The sequence below is a fragment of the Coturnix japonica genome, chromosome 19 (genome assembly GCF_054131305.1).
Source record: "Coturnix japonica strain WE chromosome 19, WE-NBRP24, whole genome shotgun sequence".
NCBI classification, from domain to species: Eukaryota; Metazoa; Chordata; class Aves; order Galliformes; family Phasianidae; genus Coturnix; species Coturnix japonica.
Window position 1 is genome coordinate 4,827,072 of NC_140681.1, and position 18,191 is coordinate 4,845,262.

General features: G+C 44.5%; 1 long non-coding RNA gene across 2 annotated transcripts in view; it reads right to left on the bottom strand.

Annotated features, from left to right (window-relative positions):
* Window positions 1-4,203: 4,203 nt before the first annotated feature.
* LOC107322887 (uncharacterized) overlaps window positions 4,204-18,191 on the bottom strand; it is a 33,793-nt gene continuing 19,805 nt past the window's right edge. For both annotated transcript variants that reach the window (XR_014935756.1, XR_014935757.1), the window contains one exon: window positions 4,204-16,934. This is a non-coding gene — a long non-coding RNA (uncharacterized LOC107322887). The remainder of the gene's footprint in view (window positions 16,935-18,191) is intronic.

The window sequence follows — 18,191 nt, forward strand, 5'->3', positions numbered from 1 at the left end:
GTTGCCACTGGTCACACCTCCCTGCACACAGCCTGGGGAGGAAGGGGGAGTACCATGTAATGGCACAGAGTCATCACCCCCAGGGCACAGGTGGGGAAATTAAAAGACATCATTCTACACCCAAGATGGCACAGAGGCAAACAGCAGCAGGAATAGAAACCGGCTGTTTGACAAAGCTCAGAAAGCAAACACTGCTTCTGAATATCCCGATGCTTGGGGATTTCATGCCAGCAAATGTCTATGAATATCTTTTTATTTTAATGAATAACGTCTCCTGTCTCATTTTGGTGAACAGTTCCAGCAGTGATTATCATGCATTTGTATTATCTATAGAAAACTAGTGAATATGGAGAAAACAGCAAGATTGCCATAAACCAAATTCCATTTTCCTACAAATACGGAAACTACCCAATGTCTGATTCAGAACACATAAGAATGATTGGGCCTCAGCTAGAAATACAGAAAATGGCCTTCTTTAGCTTGAGTCCACATCCTTACTCCTGGTTTCATACCTGCATGAGTGATAACTGTGACCTTCCTGAAGGAGGGATTTGGTCAGCACTTGGTTAAGAGGAACCTGGGAAAATCTGTGTTGAATCAAGAAGAAACACAGCTGTGTGGCAGATGGGGCTTCTCCATGTGGTTGGGATTCCACCTCAGCTCCAGTGTTCCCCCCTTAGCTCAAAGAAAGTCCTCAAGGACCGTCAGCAGTCAGCAGAGCCCCTTGAAAAACATTAAAGAGAAGGTCCAGTTTGCTGACATGACCTCAGTCAGAGAATATTTTGCATCCTGGTGTTATTGGCACCTCCTTTCTGGAGCTGATATCCCATGTTTCAGTCAATATCCGCCTGATCACAAAGGCAATCAGAGTCCAACTCCATCCCCGATTATTCAGTGGACTTCTCTGATGGCACAGCCATTTGTAAGCACAAATTATCTTGGCTCTGTACATGCTTTTCAGGTATAATTACAGGACTACCTTGCCAGAAAATCAGGCCCAGCAGTTCGGTCTGCAAAGTAGTTGCTGGTGGCTTGATGTGTGGGGAAAAAGATAAGCTAAAAGGTAGCTTAAATCACAGAAAAACAAACAAACAAGTGCCCATAAAATCCTGTAGACAAGAGTCCATTAAGTCCTAAAATCCCAAACTGACTTAAAGTGGAGGATCACATCCTAATCTCATATAATTAATGTCTGTCATCTTGCTGGAAACTGCCAGATTATCAGTAGTTCATCTTTTGTGTTTCCAGGAGAAACTCATTACTCGGTGAGTGAAACATTAGGAAATTATTTACAATTACGCTGCCGAGAGCAGTTGGCTAATTCCATCTACTAATTAGCACCACTTGCATAAGTATAGGTAGAGCACTATAAATAATAGCAGCAATGTGTGCCATGCTGGCACCAGCTCTCTGGGTCTTCGCTGCAGCAGAGGAAGCTGCCCCCTCTGGTGGCCTTTTAATGGGATTTTACTCAATCCATGGGAAAAGCTCCTATAAGTTGTTCCTTGCCTAGGGAGGAGGGAGCTACGGTGATGTGCAGAGTAGCTTCCTCTGGATCCATTCTGCAGAGGGAAACCTTGGCTTTAACACTTTGCTTTCCAGTTTGCTTTGACACTGCTGGAAGTACATCTGTATAAGGCCTTAGGGGAAGCAGAGCAAATAGGAGGGAGGAAAAAATTAGGTATGACCTGGAAGTTGTGTGGGTTCCAGGCAGGAGCTACAGATGTGCTGCTGGTTTGTTCCTCTGCTTGGCTGAAGTCTCCTTAACTCAGCCAACCTCTGAACCAGGACGGAGTGCACAGCTGCACTGCACATCCCCTTCGTGCTGTAGTCTCCAGCAGAGTCTGCATTGCACATTCAATAGTGAATTGGAAAAAAGCCACATCAAAAGAAGAAAACAAAAACCTAAACAAATCCCATACCTTAGGGAAGGAATCTGTTTCCCAACCAGCTGGATCAATTAACCAAGGGCAGGGGAATTTGTCTGGTTTGCACAACACCTGTGCACAGGTAGCCCTCATTTGGGTGAGACCTGAGCAAATCCATACCAGGATTTGCCCAGGCAGGGCCTCACCACCCTCTTAGCAAAGCATTTCCTCCTCACATCTAAACTAAATCTCCTCTCTTTTAGTCTAAAGCCGTTCCTCTTTTTCCTATTACCATCAGGCCAAAGAAGCCTGCAATGCCAAGATGTGCACTGACGAAATAAGTCTGGAGAGTAATTCTTCTTAAGGCTTTGTAATGTGCAGAAATGAACAGCCATCATCTTAATGCACTCTAAATATCAGTGGCATAATAAAACACTAATTTCTGTTGTTTCATATGCCTTTCAGTTTGTACACTTAGCCACAGCCAGAATTTCCTGACAAAGTACATGGAATTGGCCAACAAATTCGGCTAAACAGTCTCAGATGCTGGAGTCCTTATTACACTGTTCCCAGCATCAACTGCCTGGAACTGTTTAATAAGATGGAATTGCAGTTTGAATGATACATATAATCAAAATTCTCATTTGTTTTCAGAAGGAAAAAATCCATCTGATCTCCAGCAGAAGAGAATGGAAGCGCTTTTGAGGCAGGCGGACCATGCTGAAGTATCAATTTAGATGCAATTTGAAATATAGGATTTGCCTTAATGGATCATCGGGTCTTAATACAGAGGGAAAATGAAAGTATAAGAAGGGCTATTGAATGTGAAGGAAAGGCTATTATTAAAAAGCAACAAAAAATCAGGGAGGGAAAATAAAACACATTTCTGTGGCTGTAAGTAGAAACAATTACTGCATACAGAAGGATATTTCAGAACCCTTTGGTCACTTGCTATATCCAGAGCATTTTCCTGTTGCAGCAGGAATGTTCCCTGTAGCTCACGATCCAATTTCCCAAGCAGTTTTTCAATGACCCATGGAAGACATCAAAATACTCCCTACATGAATACTGCACTGCTCCAATCTGCAAGAGGAAATCATATAATTTGCATTACAGGGGAAAGCATCCATCCAAGGTACCTTGCTTGAAGAAGCAGCCAAAAGGAATCGTTTCTTTCTTCTGCAGCAATTTTAATACATATAACAATAATTGTTTCCCACTCAGTAACTTCTCTTTTCTTCCACCATATCATTCTCCATAGAAAGTTGGGTTTCTTCTTCCAGCACTGCAATCCCAGTGTTTGGGGTTATATTTATTTGCTGCCTGCTCATTCTCTCTCATGGTTTTCATCAAATAAGTTCTTTAGGCAAAACATGCACTGACAAAGCATTCGCCTCTCCCTCCCCACCTACTTATTTAGTTTACTTGCCTGTTAAACCGATGAGTTGTTCAACACAGACATGGATTTTCTTTCCCTCACACCCACAGAAGCTACAAGAAGAGCACAGCCAAGCACTCAGCGCCCTTCATTCCTCACTGCAACACTTGACCCAGAGTTCTTGAGCACCCAGTGGCTGACACTGCATCGACATTGCAGGGCCATGCATATGTTCTTGTGCTCACTGGCTTTGCTCATCTTATCTCCCTTTCTTGTGTTATCCAGCTCCCAGAAAGACTCCCCCATTCCATTCATTTTCTACAATTCATTTCTGACCATTCCTTACTGGGAAGGTGCCCAGAACCCCCAGACTCTTCAGGACTCATTTTGTGGAGCATTATCGTGATTTGGTATTAGAGCATGTTACCTGACAGCTCCCACTTCTTCAACCATCTCCAGCCCATATGTCCCACAGTCTAGCAGCTCACACAGCCATCAGGTCCTAGTATAGCTGTTGCAGGAATTGCCTTTTAGAGATAGCACTGACCAATTGTCTATACCCTGAACATTACGCATGTAGCAAACCACCCAAAGCCCTCAGGTCCCAGCACTGTCTGTGTGGCAGCCCAGAAGTTTCCAATGGAGGCAGCAAAGTTTTTGCTGAGAGCCCCCAGGCCCGATGCCCAACCAGTGGGAAGCAACTCCATGTGCATGCAGCCGTGCTCATGTTCTGCGTTGGTAAGTCAAAGGCAGAAACAACTGCAGTTTGATCCTACTCACAGCATTCCCTCTGTGTCAACAGATACCAAGATTTGCTTTGTTGAGCATCTGCGAAGAAAGCCTGGGCTCTGAAAGTTACCTTGATATACACGGCTACAGACACATGTACACTCAGTTGTTTGCTTTGCAAATTTTGAAGTCATCACAACACTTTTGCTATGTCAAATTCAAAGGGCAAAAGTTTTCTGCTGCTTTATTTTTATTCCCTCTTATTTGATTTCGTATTTCCAGCATGGCGCAAATGACAGGCTTACACCAGGATGTAAGGCACAAAAGCACTGCCTCATTACACACACAAATGTTTGGGATTAAAATTATAGGCTAGCAGCATACATAAGAGGCGGATTATAATTAGTATCTAGATGCATGAGTGATGAATCACAACAGAGCATTACATACCATTAGCCTTACACTACACAGAGGGTCAAACGCCAATGATCCCAGCAATGCCACTTAGCATAAGGGTTGCAGGACTGGATGCATGACCCAGAGCAAGCAGGTGTCCCTGCTGCTGGGCTTTCCCAGAGTGCTAAGGCAGTGTTTATGAGGGCTGCTCCAGAGCACAGAGGATACAAAGGTTTATCTCTGGCTGCTGAGTATCAGTATGGGTAAAGCAGAGAGAAAGCAAGGGGGGGAAGCGGAAAAGCAACAAGGAATGGATAGCTATTAGTATAGGGAAAATTTCAGATTCTTTCTAGGCAAATCACCATTTCTTGAGCTGAAATTTGAAGTTTGAAATTTGATCTGCATTGAAGGTTTCTACATGGAAATGTAAATTTCAGAGAAGATTTTTCTGGGAAAGAAAGAGCAAGAGATGGGAAGGTGGGCAGGGACACTTCCCAGCCTCCATGGGCCATGGGTGGCCTCCCCAAGGCCCCTCTCTTCACAAGCCCATTTCCAGAGCAAGTTGCTGAATTGAAGAAGTGGAATGTAAGTGGCTTGCACCATGTGATGACAGTGAGGAGATCAAGCTCCAAAAAACCTCCCTGCACAGGGTCTCCACATGATATTAGTGATTCTGTGACTCATGCCCATGTTGAGCCCGCTCTGCTGAGCACACGAGTGCAGCCCAGTGTCACCACAAGCCTTGCACACCACTGCTGCTTCTCAGTGTATTTCTCAGCTGACTGAATAGTTAAGAAGATGCAAATTCAGTTTCAATGCATAATTTCCTTTCTGAATGCATGCTGCCCCCAACACTTAGTCTGCATTTCAAAGCACAGCACACATGCCCATTTAGATACACATAGCCACGCATCCTCGTGAGACACACACACACATATGAGCGAACATTTCAATTACAAAACCACCCTGCATCTCATCTACAGTAATTCTGCCCTGCAGGAAGGCACATGGGCTGACAGTGAGACCATTGTGAAGATGATTGAGCTTTGAGACTTATTGTTGCTCTGCTCAATAGTGCTGATTGGCAGCGGTGATTAAATGACTCAAGCAAGGGGAAGTGGCATTCAGAGGCTGACCAAACGGATCAGGGATGCAATCAGTATCTGAGGATACGTGTGGGTTTCTTCATGCTGCTGTGGAAGCCAGGTGCCTGTACATAAGCCAGGTGCCTGTACATGGCTGGTGAGGTGAGAGTAGGAGGATCAGGTTGGCTATTTTCCCATGTTTTAAAGTTAATCCATCTGGTGACATCATGGGAAAACCCAGGTGCTCTGTCACTACCTCCTAAGCATCAAACTCAACCAACCTTGGAAGGCCAACAACTGACTTTGTTGTAATTCCCTTTACCGCTGCAGTGTGCAGGAGATGGACCTCAGGGCTCCTGCTGCTTTTTACCAGCTCACATTCTGGATTTTCATAGGTGTTCTCTGATGCACAGCAGTGCTGGAAGCACCCAATTGCTGGGGATAAAAGAAGGATATTGAAATGCCTTCTTCCTTGCAGCCTGGTTTTGTATTCACTCTGTTGAAGATCTCAGTACTCCATGTCTGGTGGCCATTTGCAACATTCCCCTACACCAGTAGCGTAGACAGATCCCTGTGGATCCTACCTTCTGCATCTCTACCCTCCAGATTCCAAAGCAACCCCACAAGGTCTCAAACAAGGCTTTTTCAAGCTCAGCTGGGTCTGGAGAGCACTTCAAGGGCTTCCACGGGCACAGATAAATCTGCTGGTTAGCTTGAAGCCTACAGACAGGCACAGATGGAACTCCCATTGGCAAGGGAGGCGAATGAGATGAAAAACTGAAGGAGGAATTATTTTTAAAAGTCTCATTATATGCAAAGATATACATGTTTGTATGCACCTGTGTGCATTCTTGATCACCCCTTCTAAAGTTATCAGTTCAAATATCTGTCCTTTTTGCTGTTACTGAGAGGAGGGTGAGATTGCCATCGTCAGTTAGAACAGGGAACAGTCAGTGCTTGAATGCATTTTCTTTTCTTTTTTTACCCCAATATTTCTTGAAAACAATAAAGATCTACTGATGGGGTCTCCACTAATTGCAAGCTATTGGAAAAAACACTGCACCGACATGAGACAGCACAAAGGAATCAAAACTAGAAGGGCATTTGGATGCCCATATCAACACGCTGTTGTAAAAGCCAATGGCGTGATCTCACCTGAGCACTGCATTGTTTTGATGATGTTATCTCAAAAGCTGTAGAGACAGAAATAGCAGGATCTGTGAGGAAAGAACAAATACAGAAATAATGGTTTTAGAAGAACCCTCACGTGTACAGAAAGCACAGGAACCAGGAGCTAACAACATCTAACAGATGGAATGTTGGAGAGGGACATAGGGGATCTGAGCTCCCTTCCCCATTGCCTTTCACAGACAATAGAGTTATTTTGCCTCTTCTCCTCAGTTTCCCCTTCAGTAAAACAAGGAATAAACGACACATTTAAAAGATATGCTCTGAAAGAACTGTGTAAGAAATCCTCTATGATGACAGTTCCTACATGTTATTTAACATCTGCATATTGGCATTGCCTTTCCCTCTGCCAGATCTCCCCCTGCCTTTCTCATGCCCCATCTCAAGGCTGCTGCAGTGGCAGAGATGGGATTCTGACCTGAGGAAACTCCTACCTACCAAGCTATAGAAATATCAGAACTAGAAGGGTGAAAACAGAGACAGTATTTATGCAGAATACAATACTCCAAGGAACAGCCTTCAAAACACACTTCTAATTTAGAGAAGACTGTCAAATGCCCAGTAGGGTTACTGTGTCATGCATCAGATTTCCTTTTTGCAGGTTTTAATTTGCGACTTCTCTCATAAAGCAGAAAACAGATGAATTATTTTAACAGTTGCTGACTGTAATTATATCATTGCAGCCTCAGCTCTTCCCTTGGGTATGACACAGCCACCAGAGCAAACTGCCCAGAGCAAAGGTGACACAGTCCTGGTCCCCAGAGGATGTGCTGCTTGTATCATCTCATAGCACAGTCAAGTCTTAACCCTCCTCATCCCATCATATGGTTGAGTACCGTCATTCAGAGTAGTGGCAGAGAAAGATGTTCCTCCCCTGAACCATGGGTACAGTGATCATCTGTGGCAGAGGTCTTCCTCAGGAGCTCACAGACTAACCTGGCTCTACACTTCTTAGCTTTGCTTCACTTCAGGGAGGTTTCAGTGCAATAAAGAAGGGCTTTTCTGGAGGGCAGCCAACCTGGTTTAAGTTAGGGAAGGATATGGAATTTCTGATGTGCAGCTGTCATTGATTTAGCATGGAGATTTCATCCTATGAAGGGCAGCAGTAGCACAGTGCTGCTCGCATGCCTGCCGTGCCTGTCATCCACATCCCACTGCTCAGGCACAGGCAGCACAGGCTGCCCAGGGAACTGGTGGAGTCACCATCCCCAGAGGTGTTCAAGGATAGATGTCATATTGAGTGACACGGTCTAGAGCTGATACATGGGCAACAGGCATGGGTTGATGGCTGGCCTAGATGATCTTAGGGGTGTTTCCAACCTCAATGATTTTATGATTCTGTGATTCTATACTGCTTGTCAGTACAAGCTGGGAGCAAGCAGAAGAGAAAGGACAAGGGGAGAAGTGGACGTCCACAGAGAACCACAGCCTTCCCTGCTCCCCAGGCACACTCATAGGGCTCTCAGGATTCATTACCACTGAATTCCTCTTCCTTTCTTTTCCCCGATTCACATTTCATAAACTGCAGAAGCCACGTCTTTCAGTATTAAAATGTAATTAATGATTTCACTGTAATGAAATTAATAATTAACTGGAAAGACATTTGAACCCTTTGTTGAACAAAACTCACTAATATTATGATGTATTAGGACCATCTGGGCTAGTCTGTCTCCGCAGCAGCGATCGTGCAGCTGGCAGGAAGCCAGGGGCTGCAGAAAACATATTTTCTTCCTGTCAGAACCTTTCTGATGGGCTTTTGCAGCACAGTAGCGGCCCCACTCACAGGCACAGTACGATCCTGCTTTCTGGATCCTATAAAATGCAGGAAAACAAAAGAAAAGGTGATACAAAGATGGGTGGTGAAAGGGTTCCAGCTGGCCAGCTGCCCGCCAACCTACTGCCATGCAAGCAAGAGCATTTTTAAAAGAATTTAGGAGGCATCAATATTTTGCCATCTCCTTCAGAGGATGATGTCTATTTGGTAGAGAAAAGGACCATCAGTCCCAGTGCAGGAACAAGGCCTCAGGACATGAACACCCTTTACAACAATGTCCTGTGACCTGAGCTTTGAAGTATCTTGAGAGCATGGTCTCCAGGGCACATCTCCTTCACATCCATCTGGTGTCATTGCCTTGGTGATAGCCAGTAACTGTTGGCTAATGAGTTCCTTGAGCTGATCCCACCAGCACTGATCACAGGGTTAAGGCTGGATATTAGGAAAAATTTCTTCTCTGAAAGAGTGTCGATGCAGTGACTCAGCTGCCCAGGAAGGTGGGGGAGTCACCATCCTTGGAGGTGTGGGATGGACTGGGGTTGGACTTGATGATCTCAGTGGTCTTTTCTGATCTTAATGATTCTGTAATTTTAACAGGTCTTTAGGTCTTTTAAAAATCTTCATCTGTTGGAAACACAAGAGCCACTGAGGCTTGAAGTCAGAAACTCTACATAAAGCCTTTAAGACCTAAGACTCAAAACAACCGATTAGTGACCTCTGCAATACCACCTTAGCTTCCAGCTGAGCAAGCTCTCTTCTTTGGCACTGAAGCATCTCAAACTAAGGTTTTAGCTTTCCCCTGAAGAAAACTGAATTAATCAATTCCTCCTCGGCATTGAAATAAAGCTCTCTTTCTGCTAGGTGGGTCAAAAATGCACAATCTATTTCAACTGTTCTGTTCCCATGAATTCTATTACAATACATTGCAAAAGGGAAGATTACAGAGAAGGCAGAGCCAGCGGCATGCCTTGCTTTATGAGGGGGAAAAAACACACACACAATTTATTTTTCATTGCTTTATGATGAATATGAATTCAATTACATGCAGAGGGGAACTGCGGTAGTCAGGCAGAATTATACTCAGCTAGTAACAAATATAATAGCTTTTAACAAGGAGAGCTTATCATCAAGGTTCAGACAAGCTTGAGCCCATGTTGCACTTCACGAACCTGCAGGAGGAGACAATGGCTATCAGAGCTGAGAATCAATCGCTCATCTCCTTGCCTTGAGGAGAGAGGGAAGGGAAGTGTTAGAGCAAGCCTCAGTCATGGCCAGTCCTCTAAGCACAATATCGGGCACCAGGGAGCAGCTGGACCATCCCTTGGGACATGAACACACAGAACAAAAGCAACTCAGAAACATGCTCATCTCCTTCCCTGTTGCTGTTGTTTAGGGCCCAGTTCTGCAGCAGCAGTGGTGCTGGTCTCAGATCCTAAAGGATGCTGATGGACTCAGCTTCCCACGAAAAGCTGGTTCTGCCGTATATAGGCAGTGCACACAAGGCTTTCTATGTTTCAAAAACAAAGTGTTATTTCTGGAGCAGCTGCCTGGGAAGGGATGCTAAAATCTTGCCTAATAGCAAAAACAAACATTTTCTTGCTATTTTCATCAAAACACTCTGTGGATATTTGTGGGTTAAGCCTCACGTCTTCAGTAGGGTCAGTGTTGCTACTCAGAGACAGGAGAAATGTGGTCATTGCATATGCTGGCCAAACTTATGAATCAAGACAGAACAAATCTCATACAAAATCCCAACATCTGTTCTCCTTCATTCCTATTTATCTGTTCTCAACATCTGTTCTCCTTCATCCCTATCTTTCTCATCAGCTGAGACACAGCATGGCAATACTGCGGCTGTGAAACAGCAACTGCTCACACACTGCTCGTAGAACACTGCCAACCTTTTTGCTTCCATCCTTTAAGGAGGAAGGTGCTTATCTCCATTCCTATCCAGGTGGAGCTGTACAGCCCCGGGCCCCCATCCCACCCAGAGCAGCAGGGTGAGCAGAGCTGGGCTCTGCCGTGAGTGCTGGAACCAGGCTGCGGCAGCAGACAAAACCCAGGGGTTGAATCCTGACATCTGCTCACCAGGCTTGATTGAAAGTAGAGGAATTATATTAAATTACCTGATTACGTGAAGGCTGAGAAATGATAGTAGGTATTACAGCCAAGGCTGAACAAGAGCTTGGCAGTTCCCATCTCTACAGGAGGAGTGGGAGTTTTGCCCTGGTAATAACAAGCTTTGCAAGTTCCTTCTCTTTAGAGAATTTTCTTTTTCTTTTTCTTTTTTTTTAACTGAAGATGGAGAAGAAAACATACAAATTGCTCATAATAAGTGGAACACAGAAAAAGAACCAGCTGTACTCGCAGATGTTACAATACAACCAAAGGTGCTTCTCTATTTTCTCTCTTCCTAGAATAGGCCATATATGTCTGATGAATAATGCAAGAGATTTCCTCTATAGAATTATTAGCAGGCAGCCCTTCCTGACCTGTCTTTAATCACACTCAGCAGGACTGGAAGGGAAGGGAAGGGAAGGGAAAGCAACACCATTCTTACCAAGCAATCCCAGTGGGTACCAGACACCCCAGTCCTTCTCAACTTTAACACTTCAATGTGAGGAAAATCCATGAGCAGCTCTATGAGCTTTGCTCCTCACCTGGGCCAAAGCTTGGATTAAAGTCAATGGATGTTTCGCATCTCAGTTGAATGTAATCAGCATTTACAAATCATGTTTATAAGGAGAAGCTTTTGCTTGATTACATAGACTTGTTCAACTGAACTCATAAAATCACAGAATCATGGAAAATCCAAAGTTGGAAGGGACCCATAAGGATCATTGAGTCCGTACTCCTGTTCAGGGATGGTGATGCTTCAGATTCATATTTGTGCACATTCATGGAGATCCAGAGGCCCTCACTCACTTGCAGAAGCCTAACAGTGGTAGATCTGAATTTATCAGCCTAACAGATACAGAGAATTTATTCTGACCGTCAGATATCAATCACTAGCAGTGCAGATGGTTGTGTTGCAAGCACCATGAACACTGCACAAACCTAATGATCAAGGATGGAACTCAAGAAACTAATGCAGATGAAGAGATTAAAAAAGAAGAGTTTGACTATGCTCAAAGGGATTCAATTTTTGCAAGTAAAAAAGGCAGATGGCCACTCCTAGTCCATCCAGTGCAGCTCAGTCCAGGAGGTGCAGCACCTCAGGAGCATTGTGCAAAGCAAAGGGAAATTAAATGTGAGTCATAGGCAAGTGTCAGAGAACATTGCAAACCCAAGATCCCATTCATCAGAAGATCTGATTACCTTAATGTGCCTTGTTTAGAAACATTTCTACACACATAAATCAAAAAGGTTCTGCTGTGCCTTGTTGAGCTGTTGCAGCAGCCCAGCAGCTCACCTCTCTTGCACAGGCATTCAGCCTGAACACCACCAGCCCACAGTCCGCTGCCATCCCTCTGCCCTCCCAGCCAGCCTCCAGGGCTGTCTGTGCCTCAAGGGTACAATAGCTCACACAGCACCCAGGCATTGAACGTCAGCTCCTGAGGCACTAGGCCAGCTCTGGCCAGTAGAGAAAAACCTTGAATTAACTGAAAATGACATGTTTTGATTTGGCTTAACATGCCGAGATAGTTTGATCTGAATCCGCCAGGCAGGAATGATGTGTTTCGTTTAAATCTTCTTGACAAAACAGAAACGTCTATGTGTTTCCTTTAAAATCAATTTTTTTCCATGGAAAAATTGATCTTTTTACAGAAAATGCATTTTCTGCATCCAGAAACAGTTGATTACCCCTAATTACCACAATGGTGAGTTTGATAACAAACTTCTTGTGAGCTCTAGTCTGAACTATAGTAAAGTCATTTTCAATCCCCTTACTCACAGCAACCCAGAGCCATAAAATGGTGTAAAATAAAGCTATGGAGAAGCATTCAGAGCCCCCACTCACTGCTGCCTACAAACTGGGATGGACAGACACAAGAACAGCCATACACAAATGATGCTCACAACTGACCCCAACCCCCCAACAAGAACCACGTGCAGCTCTGCTGCCAGCACCCCATTTGTTCTTCCTGTTCCCTTATTTCCCTCCCAGGCATCAGCAGAAAGTTCAGAAGAAAAAGACGTGCCCAGGTTGGAGGAAGGGGGGGAACTGATCTTAAGTATGTCTTGAAAAATATAAATAAACTTTCCTATTCCCATGATGGTTCATATATTTGTCAACTGGTCTTTATGGGAAAGCGGTAAAGAAGATTTCCAGTGCCTCGTAGTGACATATATTCCCAGTGAGGAACAAAGTTTGAACCAATTTTTGAGTTTTAAAATTATTGAGAGGAGGGATTATCATGGCCAAGAATAACTGTGTGCGGAAGGAAATTGATTTCTGGCCTGCTAATAATTTATTTTACATTCTTCATCATCATATTCCAAAAAGCACATATTCCACAGCAATAAATAGTTCCAAGGACTCTCCTCATTTACTCTCCCCACTGCATTCTTCGGACTTGCTTAATTTCATAGCCCAAGGTTGCTGTGGGATTTGGGTGAATATCACATTGTGCCTATTAGAGACAAGAAGCCATCTGAATGGCGCCAGCATGGGGCATCCTACCATGACAGCTCCCAGCTCACCCTATAGGAAACTTTCTCCTTAACAAGCATTTTAATTTGGTCTGTCTGTGTAGCATTCAGGTGTTTCTACATCCAGCCTGTACTTCCCTTCCATGCCAGCTTCTCCTTTCTGTTCCACTGCCATCCTTATCCCTCTGGGTAGAAAATCTCAGGACTGAAATCCTTGATGAACTCTAAGTGTTGTAAATTCACGTTCAATTTATTGTTAAATACATGCCTGATATGAAAATGAAATGGTATTTAAAGATGTTACTCAATTCTGAGCTTTCAAAGCAGCCCAGAGAAGAAATGTGGGACAAACACAAAACTTTCTGACTTCTAAGTGAGGTCACCAACCTGAGTGTTCCATCTTTGCTACGTTGTTTTCAGGTTTTCATTTAAACTATCTAACATTTCATCTAATAGATACAACAACAACAACAAAAAAAAGCACTGTATTTAGATAATTTACTTACCAGGTACCTCTGAGCCATGACTTTTAAACATCTCCATTGGTCATGACTTGAAAAGGCAAAGGATGCAGCAAATTAGGGGTTTCTTCCTCCGTATCAATTCATATGCAGCCACCTGCATTATCAAAAGCAAGAAGGCAATCATCAACAGGGTGAAAACTGCCCCCAAACAGCTCACTTCAGGGATGAGCTCAGATTTTCATGAAAGGAGGATGGATAGCTATAGGGAATAGGAAAAAACTCCCTTGAGTCATCTAGACCAGCACGCTGTGTCCTGAGCGTTGCCTCTACTGGCAGTCCATGCCAGAGAGCCCTCATTGTGCAGAAGGACCCAAGGACCTCCATCATAACCCTTTACCTGAGTTTTTGGGGACCTGAAACCAGATTGAGCACAGGGTGGGAGGCTGCATTCCCATGTACTTGAAGGCTGAAGTTGGTGGAGGTGACACGGACCCAGGATCTTAAACCCCATTGCCTTCTACCACAGCAGATGGGACCTGCAGTACAGCCTACCCAGGAGGGCAATGATGGATGTGCAGATTTGAGGCTGAGGATGCTGCAGTCTGTTGCTCCCAGGACAGCTGAGCCACAGAATGTGTTAACACAGCTCCTGCACTTCACTTTATGCTGTGAAATGAATGTTATTCTCAGGGGCTGCAATAAGGTTGTAACAAGCTTAAATACTTCATTAATGAGGGTTCTGTAAGTACCTCAGAGACAAACAAGATTTGAGAGGGGCAGAAGCCTTTGTGCTTTCCTCTTCTCCACTGGGGAGAATTTCAACTTGCTGTCCAATTTGCAATTGCTAACAGAAAATTTTGCACATGGAAATGGATTTGCTTGCGCAATTTGTGCCTCCATCTAATTGTTTTTAAGCTTTGCATCCTGGGAAGAATTAGCAATCGTGTTTTAGCAGAACTCTGTTCTTAATGTCTTTGAGTTTTGGGGGGGATTGTCTTCATATGATATCCCATATGGTCTGATTGTTTTCAGGGGAACACAGTCAAGGCATCTCCAACAAATACCTGTTAAATCACGGAGTGTATGGGAAATGGGTGATCACAGCCTGAACCTCTGATTAATCAGCTGAAGCAAGTGTCGGGTCAGCTGTGGGAGCACAGGTAAGGGTAATTCAGCTGTCCTCCAGGAAGGGATGAAGCTTGACTCCACCTCCTCTAGACCTCATTTAAGGGCTGACCACCACTCAAGCAGCATCTCTTTGAGATCACTCCTTGGTAGAGATTGCCTCAGTGTTTTTCGGCAGACTGAAGGCCTCTATTGAGTGAGTCCTTTAAATAACCTTTGAAATATCTATCACTGGCTCTCTTGTATCATCTTTGCATTGTTGTCACTATACATCACTGTACACAGAGAAAAATCAATCAATTGGACAAAGCATTTTCAGTCTGTTATAGAAGTTATGACATACCTTTTCCTAATGGGGAAAATGATGCCAGGAATTAATATGAGTCTTGCTAATGTAGTTGTTTTATTCTTCTAAACTATATGAGCAAACACATTATTTTCTTAAGGGGTTGTTTTCTTTCTTTTTTAATTTTAAAGTAAAGAGGAATGAGAAAGTGAGAACAGAAGGATGTATGAATATGACTGCCGAAGCTTAATGGTTCTATGGAGCCACTCCTTGCTAGCATGGGTTCAGTGCTGCTAGGAAAATAGAGCAACTTCTACCACTTTCCTCATTCCTCTCCTGCTATAACCTCATACTGCTTCCAGGCTGGACTGCTAGTGATAGCTAACCACAGCCAAATGGCACACTGCCATCCAGAATGTGTCCTTGTCCCCACCTGTGACACACCAATCCCATTGGCTTCTGCTTTGATGTCTCCCTGGGGACTGTAAGGGAAACTGTTGATCACAGCCTGAACCTCTGATTAACCACTTGAGGCAAGCGATTAGTCAGCTGCAGGAGCACAGATGAAGGTAATTCGGGTGTGATCTTCAGAGGGGTGGAGCTTGACTTCACCTCTCCTAGATCCCATTTAAGGGCTGACCACCACTAAGGCAGCATCTCTTTCTGGAAATTACTCCTTTGTGGAGTTTTTTGTGGTGAGACTCAATATTGGTGAGCATTCACCTTGATTGAAAACCTCAGCACTGGTGAGTCTTTTCTTAGGTAGCTTCTGGCTATCCATTTACTCTGTAATTACAACTATACAGGGACATTAAGAGTGAGATAAAGGGGATAGGTCTTTGAAACGTTTGGTATATGATGGCAATTAAAAAATCCTGAACTATTTAAACTGTTGTACTTAAAAATAATGTTAGCTCTGTTTTCTGAAGTTCTCTTAAATCCTCCTGTTTGGGAGAGAATAAAAATATCCCACCACACCTGGTTACCTCAACCATTTCCAACAGCCTCCTGAGAAGAGGCATTGTCTCCTTAACTGCTTTGTCCCAATGCTGCCCAGGCTGGATATTTTAGGATTTAGGTAATGTGCACCAAAACAAAGAGAAGGCTGAGAACTGGAGACACTTGTGTATAGTGGAAGTGCAGCTTGCCCCTCACTGCAGCACTGCAACATTCATCCCCTTGGTTTTGCTTCCACAAAAGCCGCCTAACTCATCTCCTTCAAGAGAAACAGTTTTCCTTTCCATGGCTCTATTGTAGGCTTGTAATCAAAAGCAGGCTCCTTAAAACTGAAGCCTGACCCTAACATCTGTGCCTTTCTCATATCAGCAAAAGAAGGGCATGAAGTGCTTTAAATCAGAGCTTCATTCCCTGGAATAAGGAGGATCGTCCCTCTCAGGTCAAAAGTCACAGATGGCAGATGTTCAGTTTTATCCCCTTTGGCCATTGGCAATGGCAGATTCAGAGCTGCAACAAAGCGCTAAGGCTCCGCACCAGCTCTTAGCTCTGGGAAATACTGGCTGTCTGCTCTCATTCATTCTCTTGAAGCAATCTTTAATCTTCTTAAAGTCTCCTTCAGGCTCTCTGTTCCAAGGCTGCCGCTAGAAGAATGGCTTTACACAAAATCCAGAGCACGGTGCAACCTCAAGGCACTGAGTGAAAAGTGAACACAACAAGTTTAATAACAGTAATCAAATAAAAAAGAGAACTACCACGAAATTGAAGTGGTTACCAAAATCCCCACCCATTGGAGCCATTTGTTCTACTCATTCCTCTGAACGCCAAAGCCCAAGTCCTGTAAGTCCTGTGCTTCCTCTCTTCATCTTTTTTCCTTCCTCAGTGAACTCTTCTTATTGCAAGAGAAGCACCAGCCTTGGACTCATCGAGCTGCTGGGTCTGCAGCAGGTCATGCACTGTATGGCAGCTGGAACTTCCCATCCATTCTGCCTACCTCCATCCTGCTGATAGCCAATCTGTGATGGAGTTTATGACCACAGTGCTCCAACCACCTTTGTCTGAAGCTTGGATTGCCACGAGTCAGGACTTTCTACCTACAGCAAAACGGAGCAGACCTGTGAGGTCCAGGAGCATGAATTACAGAAGGCTCTTGTACACACCTTGCACACTCTTCACACACTTGCATGAATAAGACCCTGTTGTGAATATTGCTACTGTCCTTAGATTTAAAAGCTAACTTGCTTTTCTTCCTTTTCTGGCAGACGCAATCAAGAGCTAAACAAAAGCAGAGAGCAAAGGTTTGAAGAAATCTGCAGATCTTGTCGAAGGACCAAAACAGACCCAAACTGCAACCAGACTCCTGGAGTCATCTGAGGTGAGACAGAATGAGCAGAGATGTCATTACTCACAGATCCCTCCTGATGCCTTGAATAATTCATACTAAACACAGGGACATGAGGACTAGAAGTCCCATTAGGAAACACGTGGCGTTGTTTTTGTTCATTAGGGTGAGTCACACAACACACGTTATTACATAAAGCAGGGTGTCTCATTAATTACATCTGTCTGGGGGCTATAGTGTACCAGTGCCTGGAAGAGCTCTGGAAGACTCAGTCCTTGTCCTCATTGTTTCATAAAGTCCTGCAGTGCCTCTCTACAAGTAGCCACCATCACTTCCACCCAGCTGGGTTCTGGCTCCCAGCACCCTCACCATGGCTCTGCCTGTGGGTGCCAGTGTGTATTCCCCAGTGAGGTCCCTTTTCTGCCTAACAAGATGTGGATCTCCTCTTGCTCACCCACAGCAAGGCACAAAGAAGGAAGACTCACCCTGAGCCAAACTCGTGTCACTGCCATCCACGCTGAGAAAACAACAGGCTGAAGGAGGAGCTGTGATAAAATGGTGTTTGGAATAGGAGGCAGTGCTCCACTGTGGCTTCCAGGGAGAGGGGAAGTGGAGCATTGCAATAGCAACTGCCAGCATCTGCCCATGCAGACAGGTGGTGGCTGTGCCTGCCAGCTGCAGCAGGGACCTCAGGATCCACTCTTCCTAACACATACATGAGCATCCAGGAGGGCCAGCCCTATCGGCACGGACAGCAGTGCAAAGGGGTGCAGTGTCATCCACTTCACTTCTGTCACCTGCAGGCCCCCAGATGGGCCGGAATCTTTGGTAAGTAAGAGAGGGTTGTCTCACAGCTCCCTCCCACCTGTTCAGCAAGGAAAGCTGTTATAGGAGGCATACGGCTGTTTGCCCCCTCCAGAAACTCAGATTTTGAACCCCCTGTGGTTCAGTTCTACAGGCTGGACTGAAACACCCCCAAATCCCTTACAGCCCCCTTTGTGTCTTCCTA